General features: G+C 49.0%; 1 protein-coding gene and 1 long non-coding RNA gene across 7 annotated transcripts in view; one reads left to right on the plus strand and one right to left on the minus strand.

Annotated features, from left to right (window-relative positions):
- Positions 1-15,431, minus strand: part of LOC130684459 (uncharacterized) — a 260,615-nt gene that overhangs the window by 119,006 nt on the left and 126,178 nt on the right. The window lies entirely within an intron of this gene.
- GRB10 (growth factor receptor bound protein 10) overlaps positions 1-15,431 on the plus strand; it is a 182,297-nt gene that overhangs the window by 25,768 nt on the left and 141,098 nt on the right. For 3 of the 6 annotated variants that reach the window (XM_057505321.1, XM_036918811.2, XM_057505325.1), the window contains exon 2: positions 5,221-5,363. The exons of 2 other annotated variants lie outside the window; for them this stretch is intronic. The gene's annotated coding sequence lies outside the window, so the exon portion shown is untranslated. Of the gene's footprint in view, positions 1-5,220; positions 5,364-7,886; positions 8,002-15,431 lie in introns of all 6 variants that reach the window. One more of the 6 variants, XM_057505322.1, reaches the window with a different exon arrangement.

A 15,431-nucleotide genomic window follows, 5' to 3' on the forward strand; every position in this document is an offset into this window, starting at 1 on the left:
CCGCTGAGACTGGCTCTGCTTCCCGCAGGTTCCCAGGGCAAGGTGGTGCCCTGCCCTGCAGTGGGCCTCGCCCACCTCACTCAGGATCACTGCTCCCCATATGAAACTGCGTATCTTCTCCACAGGCACTAGGGTCTCACTTACTTTCCTCTTTATGTATATATATTTTAAACCTCCCAAAAGAAGGAAGAAAATGCAAAGGAAAGAAAGGAAGGAAAAGAAAATGGGGGAAAGTACCTCCACGTTTCCAGAAACAGTCTGTTGAGAACAAGTGTCTGGGCAGCTGTGTTCCTGGGCCTGAACCACCCAGTGCCTCGTTGTAGGTGTAGAGCTGTGATTTCTCTGGGATTCCGAGAAAGGGGAACCAGCCTGGGGCAGGGGGAAAGTCACAGCAACTGGCTGTAGAGATTTGGGTGCTGAGTAGGAAGGGCGGGAAGCAAACGGGACCTCTGGCCTAGAACTTGGCGAAAATGCCTCTTACTACAAAGGTAAATTCTAAATAGGGAAGTAATTCATGTGCCTTACTCTATGCACAAACCCAGATGTGTGTGGAGGGGAGTGCCCACTCACGCTGGCTCCGTCCTGGGGCTGTGGGCCCTCTGCCGTGCGGGGTTGTTGCCTGCACACACATCACTTCCCCCTTTACACAGGTATCTCCTTTCTCTGTACTCTTTCCCAATTTATCTTAGTCTGCACTATTCATCAGGTGCTACCTTCTGCTAGGTGTGGAAAGCTCTTTTTGGGAATTGCATCCATGCATGACATTGGATGGTTTTACTCTCATTTTACATTGACATTGAGGTCTATGGAGGCAGCTTCTCTTGGGGCAGGTCTGGGCTGCCACCTCCATGGCTCTTATTTTTGGCTCTTTTCTTCTCCAAAAGAGAATGATAGACCATGCTCCAAAAGTGTGATTGAAAGAACAAAAATGAAGAGAAACCTTACAAATATGTGCAAAATTTTCTGTTATCTTTTCTTATCATACAAATAATACTTTATCAACAACATAAAGAGGTGGTGGTGATTTGGATCTTGGCTCTTCCATTTATCAACTGTGTGTGCTGTTGGGAGTTCCTCACTGTCTCCCAGCCTCCATTTCTTGACTCGTTAAATGGGATGATGACTCTACCCCAAATAATGACAATGGTTTGTTTTTAACTAAGAACTGCTAATCTTTGCATGTTTTAATATGTGTCTCACATGCATTTATTCCTTTGAATTTAATCTTCAAAAACCCCTTAGCTGAGAGGTTGTAGAGAGTTTTGTGAGATGTCTGACATATGATAGATTGTCAGTCAGGGGTGGCTGTCATGGACGTTTCTGTAGCCATCGCTGTTGTCACCGTGACCTTGGGGGGCATTGCTGGGAGAGTTAGGAAAGTTGGGAAGCCCTGGATTCCAGTCCCGAGCATCCTGTGTCCTGGGTTGTGGGAGTGTGATCGTGGAGTATTAGGTATGGTGCTAGGAGAGTTCGTGTAGCACGTGGAGCTACAATGAAAATACTGACATTTGTATTTGCAAACCTAGCCTTTGTGGATGAGCACTAGCATGGATTTCTGTGCCTGTACCACACTATTTTAACTACTTTTGTTTTATAATGTTTTAGTATGTGATGAGAGTGATTCTCTTTTAATGCTCTACGATTGAGGGAGTATTACCATTTATTTTACTTTGTCAGTTCTAATGAATCTAGATTGATACTGCATTTCATTCACAAAATTAATGTTAACTTTCATAGTAACCACTTTTAAGAGAATCACTGTCTTTGATATTATGTTTAATCTTCCTGTTAGGAACTTAGCCTGTTTGGGTTCATCCGGGTCTTTTACGTCTCTCATAGGTGTGATATTTAGTTTGTGTAGGGCTGTTCTTCAGACTCAGATGTGCAAGTACAGGTATCAGCCGTGGAGAGGGGTGTTTCCGTCTGTCCTCTGGCCAGTCACTGTCTGTGTGTGTGTGCACCCTGTCCCTCGCGCTCTGCTGTCAAGGACTAGCTGGCAGGGGAAGTGCTCTGCCTCTCAAGTAGGCCACCCCTTGTCTCAGTCCTCCCTAGTCTGTGGCCTTGGGCAGGTTTCCCTTGGATGGCCGCTCCTGGGGGCTGCCTGGGGGATCCTGGAAGACCCAGGGCGAGCACTGATAGGATCCTTGGTTCTGCTCCACTCTGGTATTGAGAATGAGGAGGGGCTGCACCCATTCAAGCATTTTGGTTTTGTCAGTTTCCACAATGGCAGCCGGCTGGGAGCACTTTCTGGAAGGGACACTCTGTCCCCACGCTTGCCATCTCTGAGCAGCCCCCCAGCTGCTGGCAGATGGGCCCCGAAGGAGAGGGCTTCCTGAGCTTGGGCCAGAAAGTCACTGCTGAAGGTTTCCTGTGTGTTTGTGGTTTGAGAGAATGATGTTGGCATTTGAGTGGGGATGTTCCGCGTCTTCCTTCCGCTGCCTGCGTCCTTTGACCTCACGTTCTGTCATCCCTACCAGGAAGGCAATGGCTGCTGGAGTTGGCAGGTCCTGGCCTCCGGTGCACCTGATCCAAGTGACGTGAACTGTGGCATTTCATCTTGCTGTCCATTCTCTCTCAAGCTGTACACAGTTCTGGCTTAGCATTCTGAAATTTTATAATTACTTAAAAAATATGCCCTTTATCCAATTCCATTTCATTCACATGTTTCTCACTTTGTCTTCGTAACAGCTTACATATTCTGTGAAAACCGTGGTCTCTGATCACTACAATATTGACTTTAATTTTTTTTAATTAAGGGTATTCTGTCCCCTTTGGAGAAAACCAGGACTTCATTCCAGAGCTTTCTGGATGCACAGGCTGAACCTCCTCATCATGAAAGTTGGGATTTGTTGAGTGTCTAAATAGTCACTGTTATTTCTCTAAATATTTAGTGTGAGCAAACTAGACAGAAGGAAAACTTTATATTAACTCAGGAATTTTTGGAAGATATCAAAGATACTAAACAGGAATCAAGAGGTCCTTTGTTTCTGAAATATTTTGGAAGTAAGTTAAGACAGGTATTTTTCGCCCAAGTTCATACGTTGTTTAAGATCTCAAGCCTGTGTTGTGTGCAGATGTAAAACTGCTGAGAGGTGCTGTTCTGATTGGTGGGTGACTGGCACAGAGAGCTCCATGTGCTCCGCAGGTGCCAGCAGATGGCCAGCCCAGTGGAGGAGGTTTGTCGGTCTGCGCTGGGGTGTTGGTGGGCCGTTGTAAACAACACCTAGAGGTTTGTAGCTCGCTATGCTGGGTGTGCTGATTGGTCCTGCTGGCAGTGAGGAGGTACTGAATCTTCAGTTCATCAAGTTCAAAAGTCATCTCATCTTTGTTTTTTTCTACTGAGAAGCTCAGTGTTCGCTGTGGTAAAAATAGACAGAAATGGTTGAAGTGGTGACTAGCTTGTCAGGCAACTATATGTTATTTTTCTTTAATTAGGATTTATTTATTTTGCCCATTTAAAAAGCAAACTCTCAAGCATATGTTATGAAGTTGAAGGCATTTTCATGCAAAGTGCATTTGGAAGTAATCCTGGGCCACTTGGATCAGAATCCAGGGAAAGAGAAGGTTCTCTGGAGAAGATGGGAGACTTTTAGGATACAAGGTCTCAGAGAGGTCATGCTGTCTGTATGTGACCCTAAGTCCATTTCCCAACATTGTGGCCTATTGTCATTTCAAAGACCATCATACTGGTTGACCATCTACATTTTGTTTTTAACTTTTGGTCAATTAAGCTGTTAGAATTTAAAGACATTCCACTCCACATAGTTACTATAATGTTCTTCAGGCTTGCGAGTTCTCTGAGAGGGTGACAGCAGCTTGGTGAGGTGGTGTTCAGCTTTGAGCAGTCAGCCCCGTGCAGTGCCGTGTGTCATTTCTTGGCTCCTAAGGTCAGCACACTCCGAGTGTCAGCAGGCTTTTTAAGCTTGCAGGCGGCTAATGTGTTTGCAGCTGATGGTAGGAGAATGGTTTGACGCATCACAGTTAATGCCAACTAGTGTTTGTTTACCATTTACTGTATGTTGGGTCCTAAGTCTTCACATGCATTAGTTCATTTCATCCTTTTAAGAGCTGTAGAGGGAGATTCTATTTTCATGTCGATCTTGGAGCCGGAGACATTGAGGCTCCATGAGTCAGTGATTCACACAGATGTCACCTGCTAAGATGGGGTGGTGTCAGGAGACAGCCAATGCTCTCTGCCTGCATGCCTGATTCTTAGCCAGCGTGCCCCCAGGACCTGCTGTTCTAGACTGTGACTCCTTCCATGGTGGGTCAGTGGTGGGGCAGGTGTTATTTCTACTGTTGAATGATCAGGAAGGTTAGTTCATGAGTACTTCAGTGAGGAATCTGTCCCCTCCGCCACCAAGGACTTCCAGTTGCTGGTTAGAAGGTGAGCTCATGCAGAGGAAGGCAAGTGATGCAGACGCTGACCAGGAACCCTCGCTCTCTGGGCATTTCCCTTAGACGCACGAAGGTTCAGTGGCACTCCAGTGTGAATGTATGAAATCCTCAGGGAGGTGGACTTTCTTCCCGCCACCCTGCAGAAGAGCCAGGGTCAGGGACACCAGGGAGTTGCGCAGCTACTTAAAAAGCACCTCCTGTCACGATAGCGTTAGTCTTGGACCCCACCCTCTCCTCCATACCTGCAATGGCACCTCAGGCCGTCAGCAAATATGAGCTGGATAAATGAATCAGAGCAAACAGCCTGACTTCAAACCACAGGTCAGACTCTTCTGTCGCCCTTCTGTGGACCATGTGTGCACCATGTGAAGAACATTGTATGTGTCCAGTGGAGTCTGTGCACCGCGGGGCTGGTACCTGGTCTGTGATGGAGGAAGGCCCCTGGTGGGTGGGGTGAGGGTTGGTGCCTGGGGGAACCCTGTGAAGGATGTGGGCTTGAAGCCTGAAATACAGGTAAACTGGGCCTCGCTATAGGGCACCAGTCTGCGCGTTCCACACCCGCTTGCCTCGGGCCCTGGCAGGCAGAGCCCCTTCGCTCTTCAGGTCTCTGTGGGCATGTGTCTCTGTGATCAGTTGACACGGCAACTAGAAACCACCTTCTTGTGGACTTCTTTGTGATCTGTTCTTTGAAGAGTCTTTTAAATTATTTCCCTGAAAAAATTACTCTGTTTTCTGTTTTAAAAGTTTAGTCCTGGATGCAGAGCTTAAAATTCACATTTGTACCAGTTCGGCGTGTTCAGTGATGTTCTCTTGACTTCTCAGCTTTGGAGTTGCCCACAATGCTGAGCTGGAGGAGGGCCCTGCGGGGAGTGGCCACCCCGTGACCGAGAACAGCAGCTGGCTCTCACCTGGGTCCTTGGGTCAAGCCTGGCGTGTGCCAGACAGCTGGAGCAAGTGCCTGACAGGTAAGGTCTGCTTGGTTTTCACGGGAGGGAGGATTGTCTGTTCAGTGTCGATGAAGGCAAGATCTATAAACGTAGGTCCTTGCAGGTGGACTGACGGTGCATGTCCTGATGTGGTGTTCACGCAGGGAGCCTCCCCACCTATCTGCGGCTCCCTCCCTCCCCTTTGCTCACCAAGCTGAGCCGGGTGGGGATGGAGAGGTGGCTGTGGGCTTGAGCCACCCTGCAGTCCACCCTCTTTGCCAGCTGCCTGCTCAGCCTCTCCAGTCCCTTTGCTTCCCACACAGCCAGGGTGATAATCTGCCACCCTGTCATTCTGAGACTTGAGTGGTAAGCATCCAGAATTGGCAGCGGCTATTTTTTGGAGGTGGGCCCGAATAGGAGGGGCAGGTCTTGACTCAGGCCCCACGCAGGGTGTGTCCGTCTGGTGTGCCCCACCTTTGGCACCACTGGGGTTGGGGTGCCCGTAGATGTGAAAGGCAGGGCAGGTACTGGTACATCCTCACTCAGTGCTTTGCCCTAGGTGGCCCTTTCTGGGGATGGACCTTCACTTTTGTCCCAGTAGGCCTGGGTGTGGGGTTCCTGCCATGCCACCAGCAGGTCTGGGAGAGTAGTTGGGGGACTAAGGCCAGAACAGTCTTCCAGCAAATGTGCCTGTGGGGCCTTTGCTGCCAGAAGGATGGTGGGCACTGGAGAGCATTATCAGTCAGCTCTGGCCGCTGTAACACACTACATACAGACGGGAAGGCTTGAACAACAGACATATTTCCTTATGGTTCTGGAGGCTAGAAGTTCAAGGCCAGGGCGTCAGCAGGTTGAGTTCTTCTTATTGGCTTGCAGATGCCCTTTTCCTGTGTCCTCACATGGTCCCTTTGTGTGTCCAACCTAATGTCCTCCGTTTATAAGGTCATCGGTTATATTTGGTTAGGGCCCACCATTATGCCCTCAGTTTAACTTAATTACCTCTTTAAAGACCCCGTCTGCAAATACTGTCACATTCTGTGATCTGGGGCCCTGGGGTTAGGGATGCCCAGGCCAGGGGTGGACGGGAGGTGAGGGTTGGAGCTGCCATCAGTGGTATGAAGGTATTGGGCTCTCTCCATGTCAGCTCCCTTCACTGTCCCATTTCTCTCCCTCCTACTTGTTGTGGCCTCCATTTGTGGCCTGTCGCTCATTTCGGGGTTTCCTTAGCTGCCCACAAAGATACACTGAAGAATGCTTTTCTTTTGCATCAAATGAGTCCATTCAGCAGGGCACCCTGTGTGTCAGTCTTATGGTAGGTGCTGGATTCTGTTGCACACTTTCTTCTCTAAGATGCACATGTGGAAGTGTTCATGTCTCTCCTAGGTAGCCAGCAGTACAGTTGATTTTTTTTCTGGGGTATGACTTTTACCCTGGGAGTCAGTGGCTTTTGTAGAGAGAAGGTCCCCTGCATGGAGTGCGGAGTAGCTGCAGCTTCTCCTGCTCCGGCCCTAGTCCCTCTGAGCCAGGCCTGTGTCTGGTGAACCGGGACCTGCTTGCATGCTCTCTGCCCTCCTCGTGTCCCTGTGAGCCAGGACTGTGCCCAGTGAACCGGGACCTGCTTGCATGCTCTCTGCCCTCCTCGTGTCCCTGTGAGCCAGGACTGTGCCCAGTGAACCGGGACCTGCTTGCATGCCCACTGCCCTCCTCATGGGACAGGCTGCTTTTTGTAGGCAGGTCCTTTAGCTTCGTTCTTACAGCAGAGATGTACGAAGGGTCAGGTGCATCCTACCTCTGGCTTTTCCCAGATGCTGTAGAAGTCAAGCGTCCGAGGAGAATGAGTTAGTGGTTGTGACTGACACCCAGGGCACAGGGGCCCCTGCCTGTGCTCCTCCTCGTGGAAGGCAGCTCCCGTGACATCCGGCTGGGCTGCTGCTGTCAGGAGGAGGGGAGGAGGGGTTCTCCCCTTGGCCCATTTGCCGACCTGGGCTGCCTTTGCTCATCCATGGGGCCAAGTTCCTGTGTGGAACCGAGGCTGCCGGGAGGTCTTTTTCTGGCAAGCTGTCACAGGGTTGAGCAGACACCACTGAAAAGGGCAGGAGCTGTCCCTGCCCAGCCCCACATAAGTTCTGGGACCATCGGATACCCACACCTGTGGTCCTTTTCCTCTCTCTGTTCGTCATTCAAGTGCAGCTCCCTTGAGCCAGGTGCCTCTGCATCCCAGCAGCCCAGTCAAGGCACTCTTGGCCAGGACACAACAGTGAAATGAACGTCTTTTCACAGTTAATCCTCTTGTTTGGGGCTTGAAATTTAATTATGAGCAGCAGCTTAGGCAGTGGAGTCTGCCAACCTTAAGGGCACAATGTGGGGTGTGCTCGCCTACCCTCCAAGAGTGGCGAGCGGGGTCTATGGCCATCTGTCCCCAGATTGATGAGTTTGAGTCCCCACAGCGACAGTGGGTTTAGTAAATAAGGACTGGACCCCCAAAGATTGCTCTGAGGAGGGAATTTCCAAAAACTTTTTAGCCACAATACCCGTTCTTGACCTGAACACCTTCTCATCCAGCACCTGCGCAGGGCCCACTGGATAAGCCGGTGGCCTGGGAGACGGCAGGACTGTGGACCTGGTGCCTTAGTTTCCTCCTGTGCACTCTGACAGCACTCAGGATGGGCCACTTCAGGTATGAGTCTGAGGGAGAAAGTCTTAGACATTGTAAAAGCCGGTTTGTATTACTCTGTGGTTACAGGCTGCACCCTCAGCCCTCATACACAGTTCCTGAAACAGCTCCCATGGTGTCAGGAGGTAGCAGGGCCATGCAAGTCCATGGGCTCCATGCTCAGGCCATTCCCCCATGGGCGTCCTGGAATGTGCGTCCTCCTCATCTGATGGAGGGGCTCCCCGGCATCCTTGATAAGCCCTGCATTACAGGGAAGTCTGACCCCAAGTTAGACTCTGCTAACTTGACTATGTTATATAATGTGTTTATTAGTTCCCACTTTCCTGACTTTTTTCTACTTACTTGTAAGTTTCTGGTGAGCACCCACTTGGTACCAGCTGCTGCCCTGGGTGCTGGGGCATTGTGGGCTACAGGCTGTCCATAGTCCCTGCACACACAGAACATGTCTATAGCAGGATATTCCATTAAGAACTCATGTTCTGTTGATCTGTGAGCTGGAACCCAGTCACCTGGGGTTTCAGAAAGATGCTGCAACACAATATAAGAGGTCTGAGAGGGTCAGTTAGTGGCTAAACAGGGGTGTGGTTATTGCCCGGACAGGCTTCAGTTGGCTCAGTGGTTGGGCCCAGGACACCCAACACCTGGATATGGCTGTGCCCAAGTGGGGCCAAGTCTGGAGTGATGGGGCCATGGGCAGTAAACTGGGAAGGGTGGGTACCAGTGGGCCATCAGGCAGCCCCCCCACATTCTCCTTCACTGTTCCTCAGGAGCCTTATTTGTTTTGGGATCATGGCATGGGGAGAGAGAGAAAGGTGCACATGGTCTTAATCATCTGATTTCTGTTCTCCTGCTCTTGACCTCTGAGAGACCTCTGAGTGTCCCTCAGGCCTGTGGGCCCTCTGGGTACTTAGCCACCAGCCCCACTTTTTGCTGCTAGTTTTATCACTGGAGAATTTTTAGGGGATGACTTGGGTCAGAGCACGGCATCTCCAAGCTTGGTGTCCCTTGCAGCCCAGCCTCTGGTGGAGTGCTCTTACGCCATAGCTGGCAGAGGCAGGCATGTCCCTGGGGCAACTCGTACTGGACTCGTACGATCTGCCTACCCTGAAAATGTAGGCAGAGGAGGGCCAGCACGGCTGTCACAGCTATTTTAATTTACTTAGTAAGACAGGGCTTGGCTAAGGGTAGAAACCATTTCTCTGCCCGGTTTCATTGATCAGTCATTCTTTCCGACTTACAGTGTAGTTTAAACCAAAGCATTCTTAATATCTAAGTAAACATGCAATGGCTTCTGCCTTCCTCTCTTCAAGGGCAGAAAATCGTAATTGTGCCACACAGCTGTTTGGATCTGTAAGGTCAGCTGGCCCTGGGCAGCTCTTTCGGAACTCACATGCTCTGGTGTGTGTCTGGGCGTCCTCTCATCTTTTGGCTTCTTGATAACACACTTCCCTGATTGTTGTGTTTGTGCATCTATACTTCCCCACTCTCCTTTTACCCTTTTTATGGTTTCTCCTCACACTCTTTTGGCAGACCTTCTGTGTCCTTGGCAGCCCTGATATGGTCGTTGTGCTTCTGCGTCCCTCCCTCCCTGGGTTGTACTGTAAAGCAAGGATCACATGGCATATCTCAGCTCCCCCAGTCCAACAGCACAATACCTCAGTAAATACCTGATTGAGTTGTTTGCTGTGTTGGGTCCAAATATGTTGGGGTCTTAGCACATTATTGCCTGATAGAAAGAATCTAAAGATCACAAATCTGAGATGGCAGGAAGAAAACCGATCTGTGACCACCCTGTTTGTGAGTTGCTGAGAGATGGAGCTCCTTAGCTGCTGTTTGTTTCAAGAGTGTTTGTAATTCTCGTGGAAGCATTTTTATGATGGCTGCTCTAAAATGCCAGGCTCATCTGGCCTGAGTCAGCTCAGTGCTGGCATCTGTTGACTGTCTTTTTTCCTTCAAGTTGTGATTGTCCTTGTTCTTGGTATGACAGATGATCTTCTCTTGTATTCTGGACATCTTGAATTTATGTTGTGAGAGTCTGGATCCCATTTAATTGTCTTCTTAGCAGGTGGTTTCCTGAGGTGCAGCCACAGATCTATGTGGGGTGGGTGTCAGCTGCCCCCGAGCCCTGCTGACACCCCTGGAGCGCTGGCACTCGGTGCTTGTGCAGTCGATGTGGGTGGAAGTCCAGATCCTCCTTGCCCACCTCAGACCTTCCTGGAGCACCGTCTCCTGTGGCCGAGTGTGGGGGAGACTTGGCTCCTTCTGGGCCCTGAGAGCAGGGTGGGGGAGAGCAGGGCACACATGCACAGCCTCATCACTTGTGGAAGGGGGACTTAACCCCTTCTGGACCCTGGAAGGTGGGTGTGTGGGGAAGAAATGCCAACTACCCCCTCCTCCTCTCCCTTCCTGTTCCCTTCCCCATTCCAGGAGGGAGTGGAGGCAAAGCTTCCCAGTGGCACCCCCCCTGGCACTCTTGCAGGCAAATTGGGTGTTTGCTTCTGCAGGTAGGAGAAAGATTGGCTTCTCAGTCAGTAGATACCAGCCCAGGGGAACCAAGTGTGGCCACCTTCTGCCTAGTCGGGGGCTGCTAGAGGGTGGAAAATTAGCTTCTGCTTGCCCTCTGAAGCCAGGAGAGGTGGGGGCAGTTTTGCCAATGGTGTTTGTCTGGAGTAGGGTGGGTTTTGAAGGAATGGTTTTTGGGTCTCACCACATTTTCCAGGCCTTTGTTGGTGGGGGGAGGGGACAGGCTTTCCTGAACTTTTCTCATTTGAGCCTATTGGTGGTTCCTGGTTGGTTCTCAAGAGAACTCCATTCGTTTTAAAATACTAAGTATTTAGAAGTTCTGAGAATGTTGGGTATTAGAGTTTTGAAGTATAAGGTAACAGGCATTATGTCTTGAAGCTTGGTGTTTTCAAGCAGTGGGATGTCAAAGTTAAACTGGGACAAAATGCACCACAGGCAAATGGCAGTTAGCATGTAAGTATGTAAGTTAGTGTAAATTTGTGGCATCTAATGCCAGCATCCCCAGTTCAGGCAGCAGCCCTGTGTGATGCCCTGATGCCCTGGAACATGGTGAAATGATGCCTGGCCCTGTCCTCGCATTGTCCACGGGTGGTGGGACCGCTGCAGTGGAGAGGGAGTGTGCACAGAGTGTGCACTGTATGGAAAGAGCCAGGTAATAGTAATGCATGTGACACCAACTGGCTGGCAGTGTACTCAACGTGTGCCAGGTGCCGTGGTAAATGATTCAGTGGCTTAGCTCATTTGGCCTTTGTAAACAGCTCTCTGATGGAGATGTGACCTCTCACCATTGTATAGATGTGGACACCAAGGTGCAGAGAAGGTAGACACGGTTCATCTGCATTGTCCCCTGACCCCATAGCTGTAAATTTTCGCACTTGCCAAAACATGTTTGTAACCTTGAAATCAGCACTCGGGGCATCATTCATGGACATGCACATGGCAGTGGAAGATTGGGGGTGCCCAGGTGAGGAGTGAGGCACCACTCTGCCTTCTTGTTTCTCCTCGCAGACTATAAATGAGTGCCCTTTTTACAGTCCATTTGGTGCCAAGTGTTTCACATTTTTGTGCTTTTGGCTGGTAATTTTGCGGTTGGGAATGGCCCCAGAGCACAGCATAAGAAGGCTGTAATATGCCCTGTAGAGAAAACACAGGTTAGGTCAGTTCGCTAGGGAGTAATGATGGTGCTGTTGACTTCAGTGGTGATGGATCAACAGTGTTAGTAAGGTGTCCTTAAGCAGAAACACAGAAAGGATTGATTGATGGATGGGACATGTTGGGACCAGAGGCCCCCAGGAACCTAAGTCTGTTTCCATTAGGGCCAGTGGTTCAGTGTTCGTTCATACAGCATTCGCAGCGACTTCATAGAACATAGCTACCCAAGCTGTGCTTGTGTCAAACCCTTGATATCCTCTTCTCCCCTCCAGTTATTTTCTTGCTTAAAGTAAAAGTTTAATTGAAGTGTAATTGATGTACAGTAAATGGGACTTATTTAAATTGTAGAATTTGATGAGTTTTAACATATATAACCCGTGAAGCCATGAGCACAGTTGGGAATGAACACCCGTCATCCCAAAAACTTTCCTCACACCCCTTCACAGTTTCTCTCCTGGCCTCTCTCCAACCTGTTTCCTCTCAGTATGGGTCAGTTTGCATTTTCTAGAGTATCACATAAAAGGAACTACAGTTGACCCTTGAACAATATGGGGGCTAGAGTTGAAAATCCACATTTAACTTTCGACTCACCCAAAACTTAATTAGTAATAGCCCACTGTTGACTGGAGCCTTACCTAAAATATAAACAGAAAATCAACATGTACGCTGTATGTTGTATGTATTCTATGCTGTATTCTCACCATAAAGCAAGCCAGAGAAAAGAAAGTGTTTTTTCAAATAGTCACAAATATCCAAAAAATTTTCCAGTTTACTACTGAAAAAAAAATCCATGTATAAGTGGACCTGTGCAGTTCAAACCTGTGTTGTTCAGGGGTTGGCTATAATTTATTCTGTCGGGCCCCTACACTCAGCATGATTATGTTGAGAGGCATTTGTGTTGAAATGTGTAGCAATAGCACGCGCCTTCTTATTGCTGAGTAGTATTCCTTCGCATGGATTTCTCACCGTTGGTTCACGCACCCACCTGTTGGTGGGCATTTGGGTTGTGGGTTGTTTACAGGTTTTGCTGTTTCAATCCAGCTACTGTAGACAGCTTTCTTTACTGCTGTCTAAGCCTGTAGGAATGCCGTGTCTTTCCGTCTGTCCTCCTTTCTGGATTTGATCTCCTCCTGCTGAGATCCTGGGTGGCCTGCTTGGGGCATGACTGTAGGTCTGCTGGTCGTCTGTGATCTGGTCTGGGAGAGAGAAGGGTAGGACTGGTCAGGAAGACTATGTCCGAGGCAAGCTGAGGCAGTGGATGAAGCCCAAGGATGTCAACATTTCCTTCATGCAGGTTGTGGGCAGTGTGGATGGGGCACCTAGTTAATTCTTGCTGAGTGCGATCTGTAGTGTCAGGGGCCAAACCATTGTGGATGCTGTGAGTTTACCCTTATCTTACTGATTTTACTGACACTTTAAGTGGTTAAAAATGATTCCTGGGAGCAGAGTGGGCTTATGTTTCTTCTGAGTACAGACTGCGGTCCGGAAGGCCCATCCTTCTGGGCAGCAGAGTCATCTTGGGGTCTGGAGGTCAGTGCAGGCTGGATCTGGGCCTGGGTGACTCGTCATCTGAAGTGAGTGTCTGCTGCCCTTGCCCTCCTGTTGAAGTCATCAGTGTCATTAGACTGGGGACTTGTGTACCTTTTGATGTAAATATATAGCTCTTCTGGCATTGACACTGGGCATGGCTTAACTTCATGAGTAGTTGTGGAAACCCATGAATGATAATTATTTCCGTCTGCTGTTGGTTATTGAGGATTGGGGATGGCGTACTTTACACCTCTGGATGTCTCAGCCCAAGGGGCCCTCTTGCCAGGTGCAGCATGTTTATAATCATGGAAGCATCTGTTGAATAGGATGGCCCTGCAGTGCAGGCATGGAAGGAGAGAGAGTGGACCCTTCGTGTGTGCACCTGCCTAGGCAGAGACAAGCAAAGATGCGGTGAGGAAACTTCTGTTTTTTATTTGGGTCCTTGGTCCTTTTATGGATAGAAGCTTGTTCAGCTTTTCAAATAACTTTTTATATATGAATGGACAGAGCAGCATCTACTGAGGTGCTGCCTGTAGTATCTTTGAAACCTTGCAAAAAACTTTCTGCCTTGGTACCTCCCAAGGGGATTTAGTTTTGGGGGAGCACAGGGAGCCTCCCCAGGGGGAGCTGCCACAGGCCCTGTGTGTTTCTGCAGGTGATCTGTAAGCCGGACAGCCCACCTGTCTCCACCAAGTAGATTTTCCTTTTTCCTCTCTGAGAGTGGGGGCAGCCTGGCCACAGCACTCCTGAGGGAGTAGCAGCACAATTCATTCTAAGGTGAAAGGAAGGTTAAGTTTTTTAACAGTCTCAATTAGAGGAAGATGGAGGAATGTACTAACATGCACTGAGATCTATGGTAAGAAGTATACACACTGATTGAATATTTTCATTTAAAGAATTTCATGCTTGCAGAAATAACAGAGCTGTAGGTCTGAAGACAGGATGGAAGAGAAGGAGGTAACATTTCATCTTTTCACTGCCCAGGACTGTTTTGATGAGTCACTCCACAGACTTGAATGAGTTGGCAAGTGAGGGTCCAGAGGGCGTGTGATGGATATGAATTACCTCATCAAGAGATCATTACTTCCTACATTATTGCAGTTTTTAGAACCAATGGGGGAAAATATTGCTTTGAAAATGACAGATCCTTCAAATTATGCAAACTTGAGGGAAAACTCCTCGTGGTTATTTGTAGTGACTGATAATGTAGGACTAGTATGGCCAGAGTAGGTACAAATCTATTTATTTTAAAACAAAATCATTTAAATTCCATTTTGTAATTAAACATTAAAGAATCTTGTCATAAAAATCCAAATTTCATATTAAGGAGATTAATAGATTTGTAAACATGTAGAACTTTGGAATTTGAGGAACTTTTAGCATCATCTAGGTTGTAGATTGTAGACTCTTTCTTACCTTTCTTAGGTGAGAAAACAGAACTTTTTAAAAAAAAATACATATTTTGATTTAGTACATCTTCCTAAAGTAGGAGTGATGACTTCCCATGATGGTTTTGAAAGAAATGTCCTATTAGCTTCTTCCTCTTTTGGGGTGGGTCTGGCCCTGTCCATGAAACTGGAATTGTTTTACCTATGAGGCTGCATGGCCAGAATGGATGTTAGGTTTTACCCCAGCCTGAGGCCCTGGTCCCAAGGCTCCAGGCGCAGCCGCAACACTAAGTGCTGGTAATGCTAACACCTGGCGGCAGGTTCCTCCCGGGCCGTGGGAAGGAGGAGGGGCATGCCTGTGGATGCTCTGCTGGGCACCTGGCCCATTGTACTAGTCCACCAAAGAACCGCTGGTGCTCACCACCTGTGTACCTGGGCATTTTCTCCTGGTTTTCCCTGCGTGGCAGTGAGGCTCCATCCTGTGTTGCCACGTGATAGCTCTGGTCCCCTCATTTCTGGGCTCTTTCCTCTACCCTCCATCTGCCTTTTTTGCCTGATTTCTGCCACTTTCCCCAGCTCTACCTGCAGACCCACCACGGAGCCTCCCTTGACCTCTGCAACCCTTGCTGATGTCCATCCACACAACACGGGGCCCCCATGAGATACTTTAGGTTTCTAGTGTTGCTTCTGCACCCCGACCTGCCGCCCCCAGTACTCACTGAGATGGGATCAGGTACAGTGAGCGTGTGACGTTGCTTCCTCCTGTCTGGCCCTCTGCTGCTGACTTGCCGTTACCCCTCCTGGTCTGCACTGCCCCTCTCCCTGACCCCCCTCACCGGC

The sequence above is a fragment of the Manis pentadactyla genome, chromosome 7 (assembly GCF_030020395.1).
Source record: "Manis pentadactyla isolate mManPen7 chromosome 7, mManPen7.hap1, whole genome shotgun sequence".
Classification (NCBI taxonomy): Eukaryota; Metazoa; Chordata; class Mammalia; order Pholidota; family Manidae; genus Manis; species Manis pentadactyla.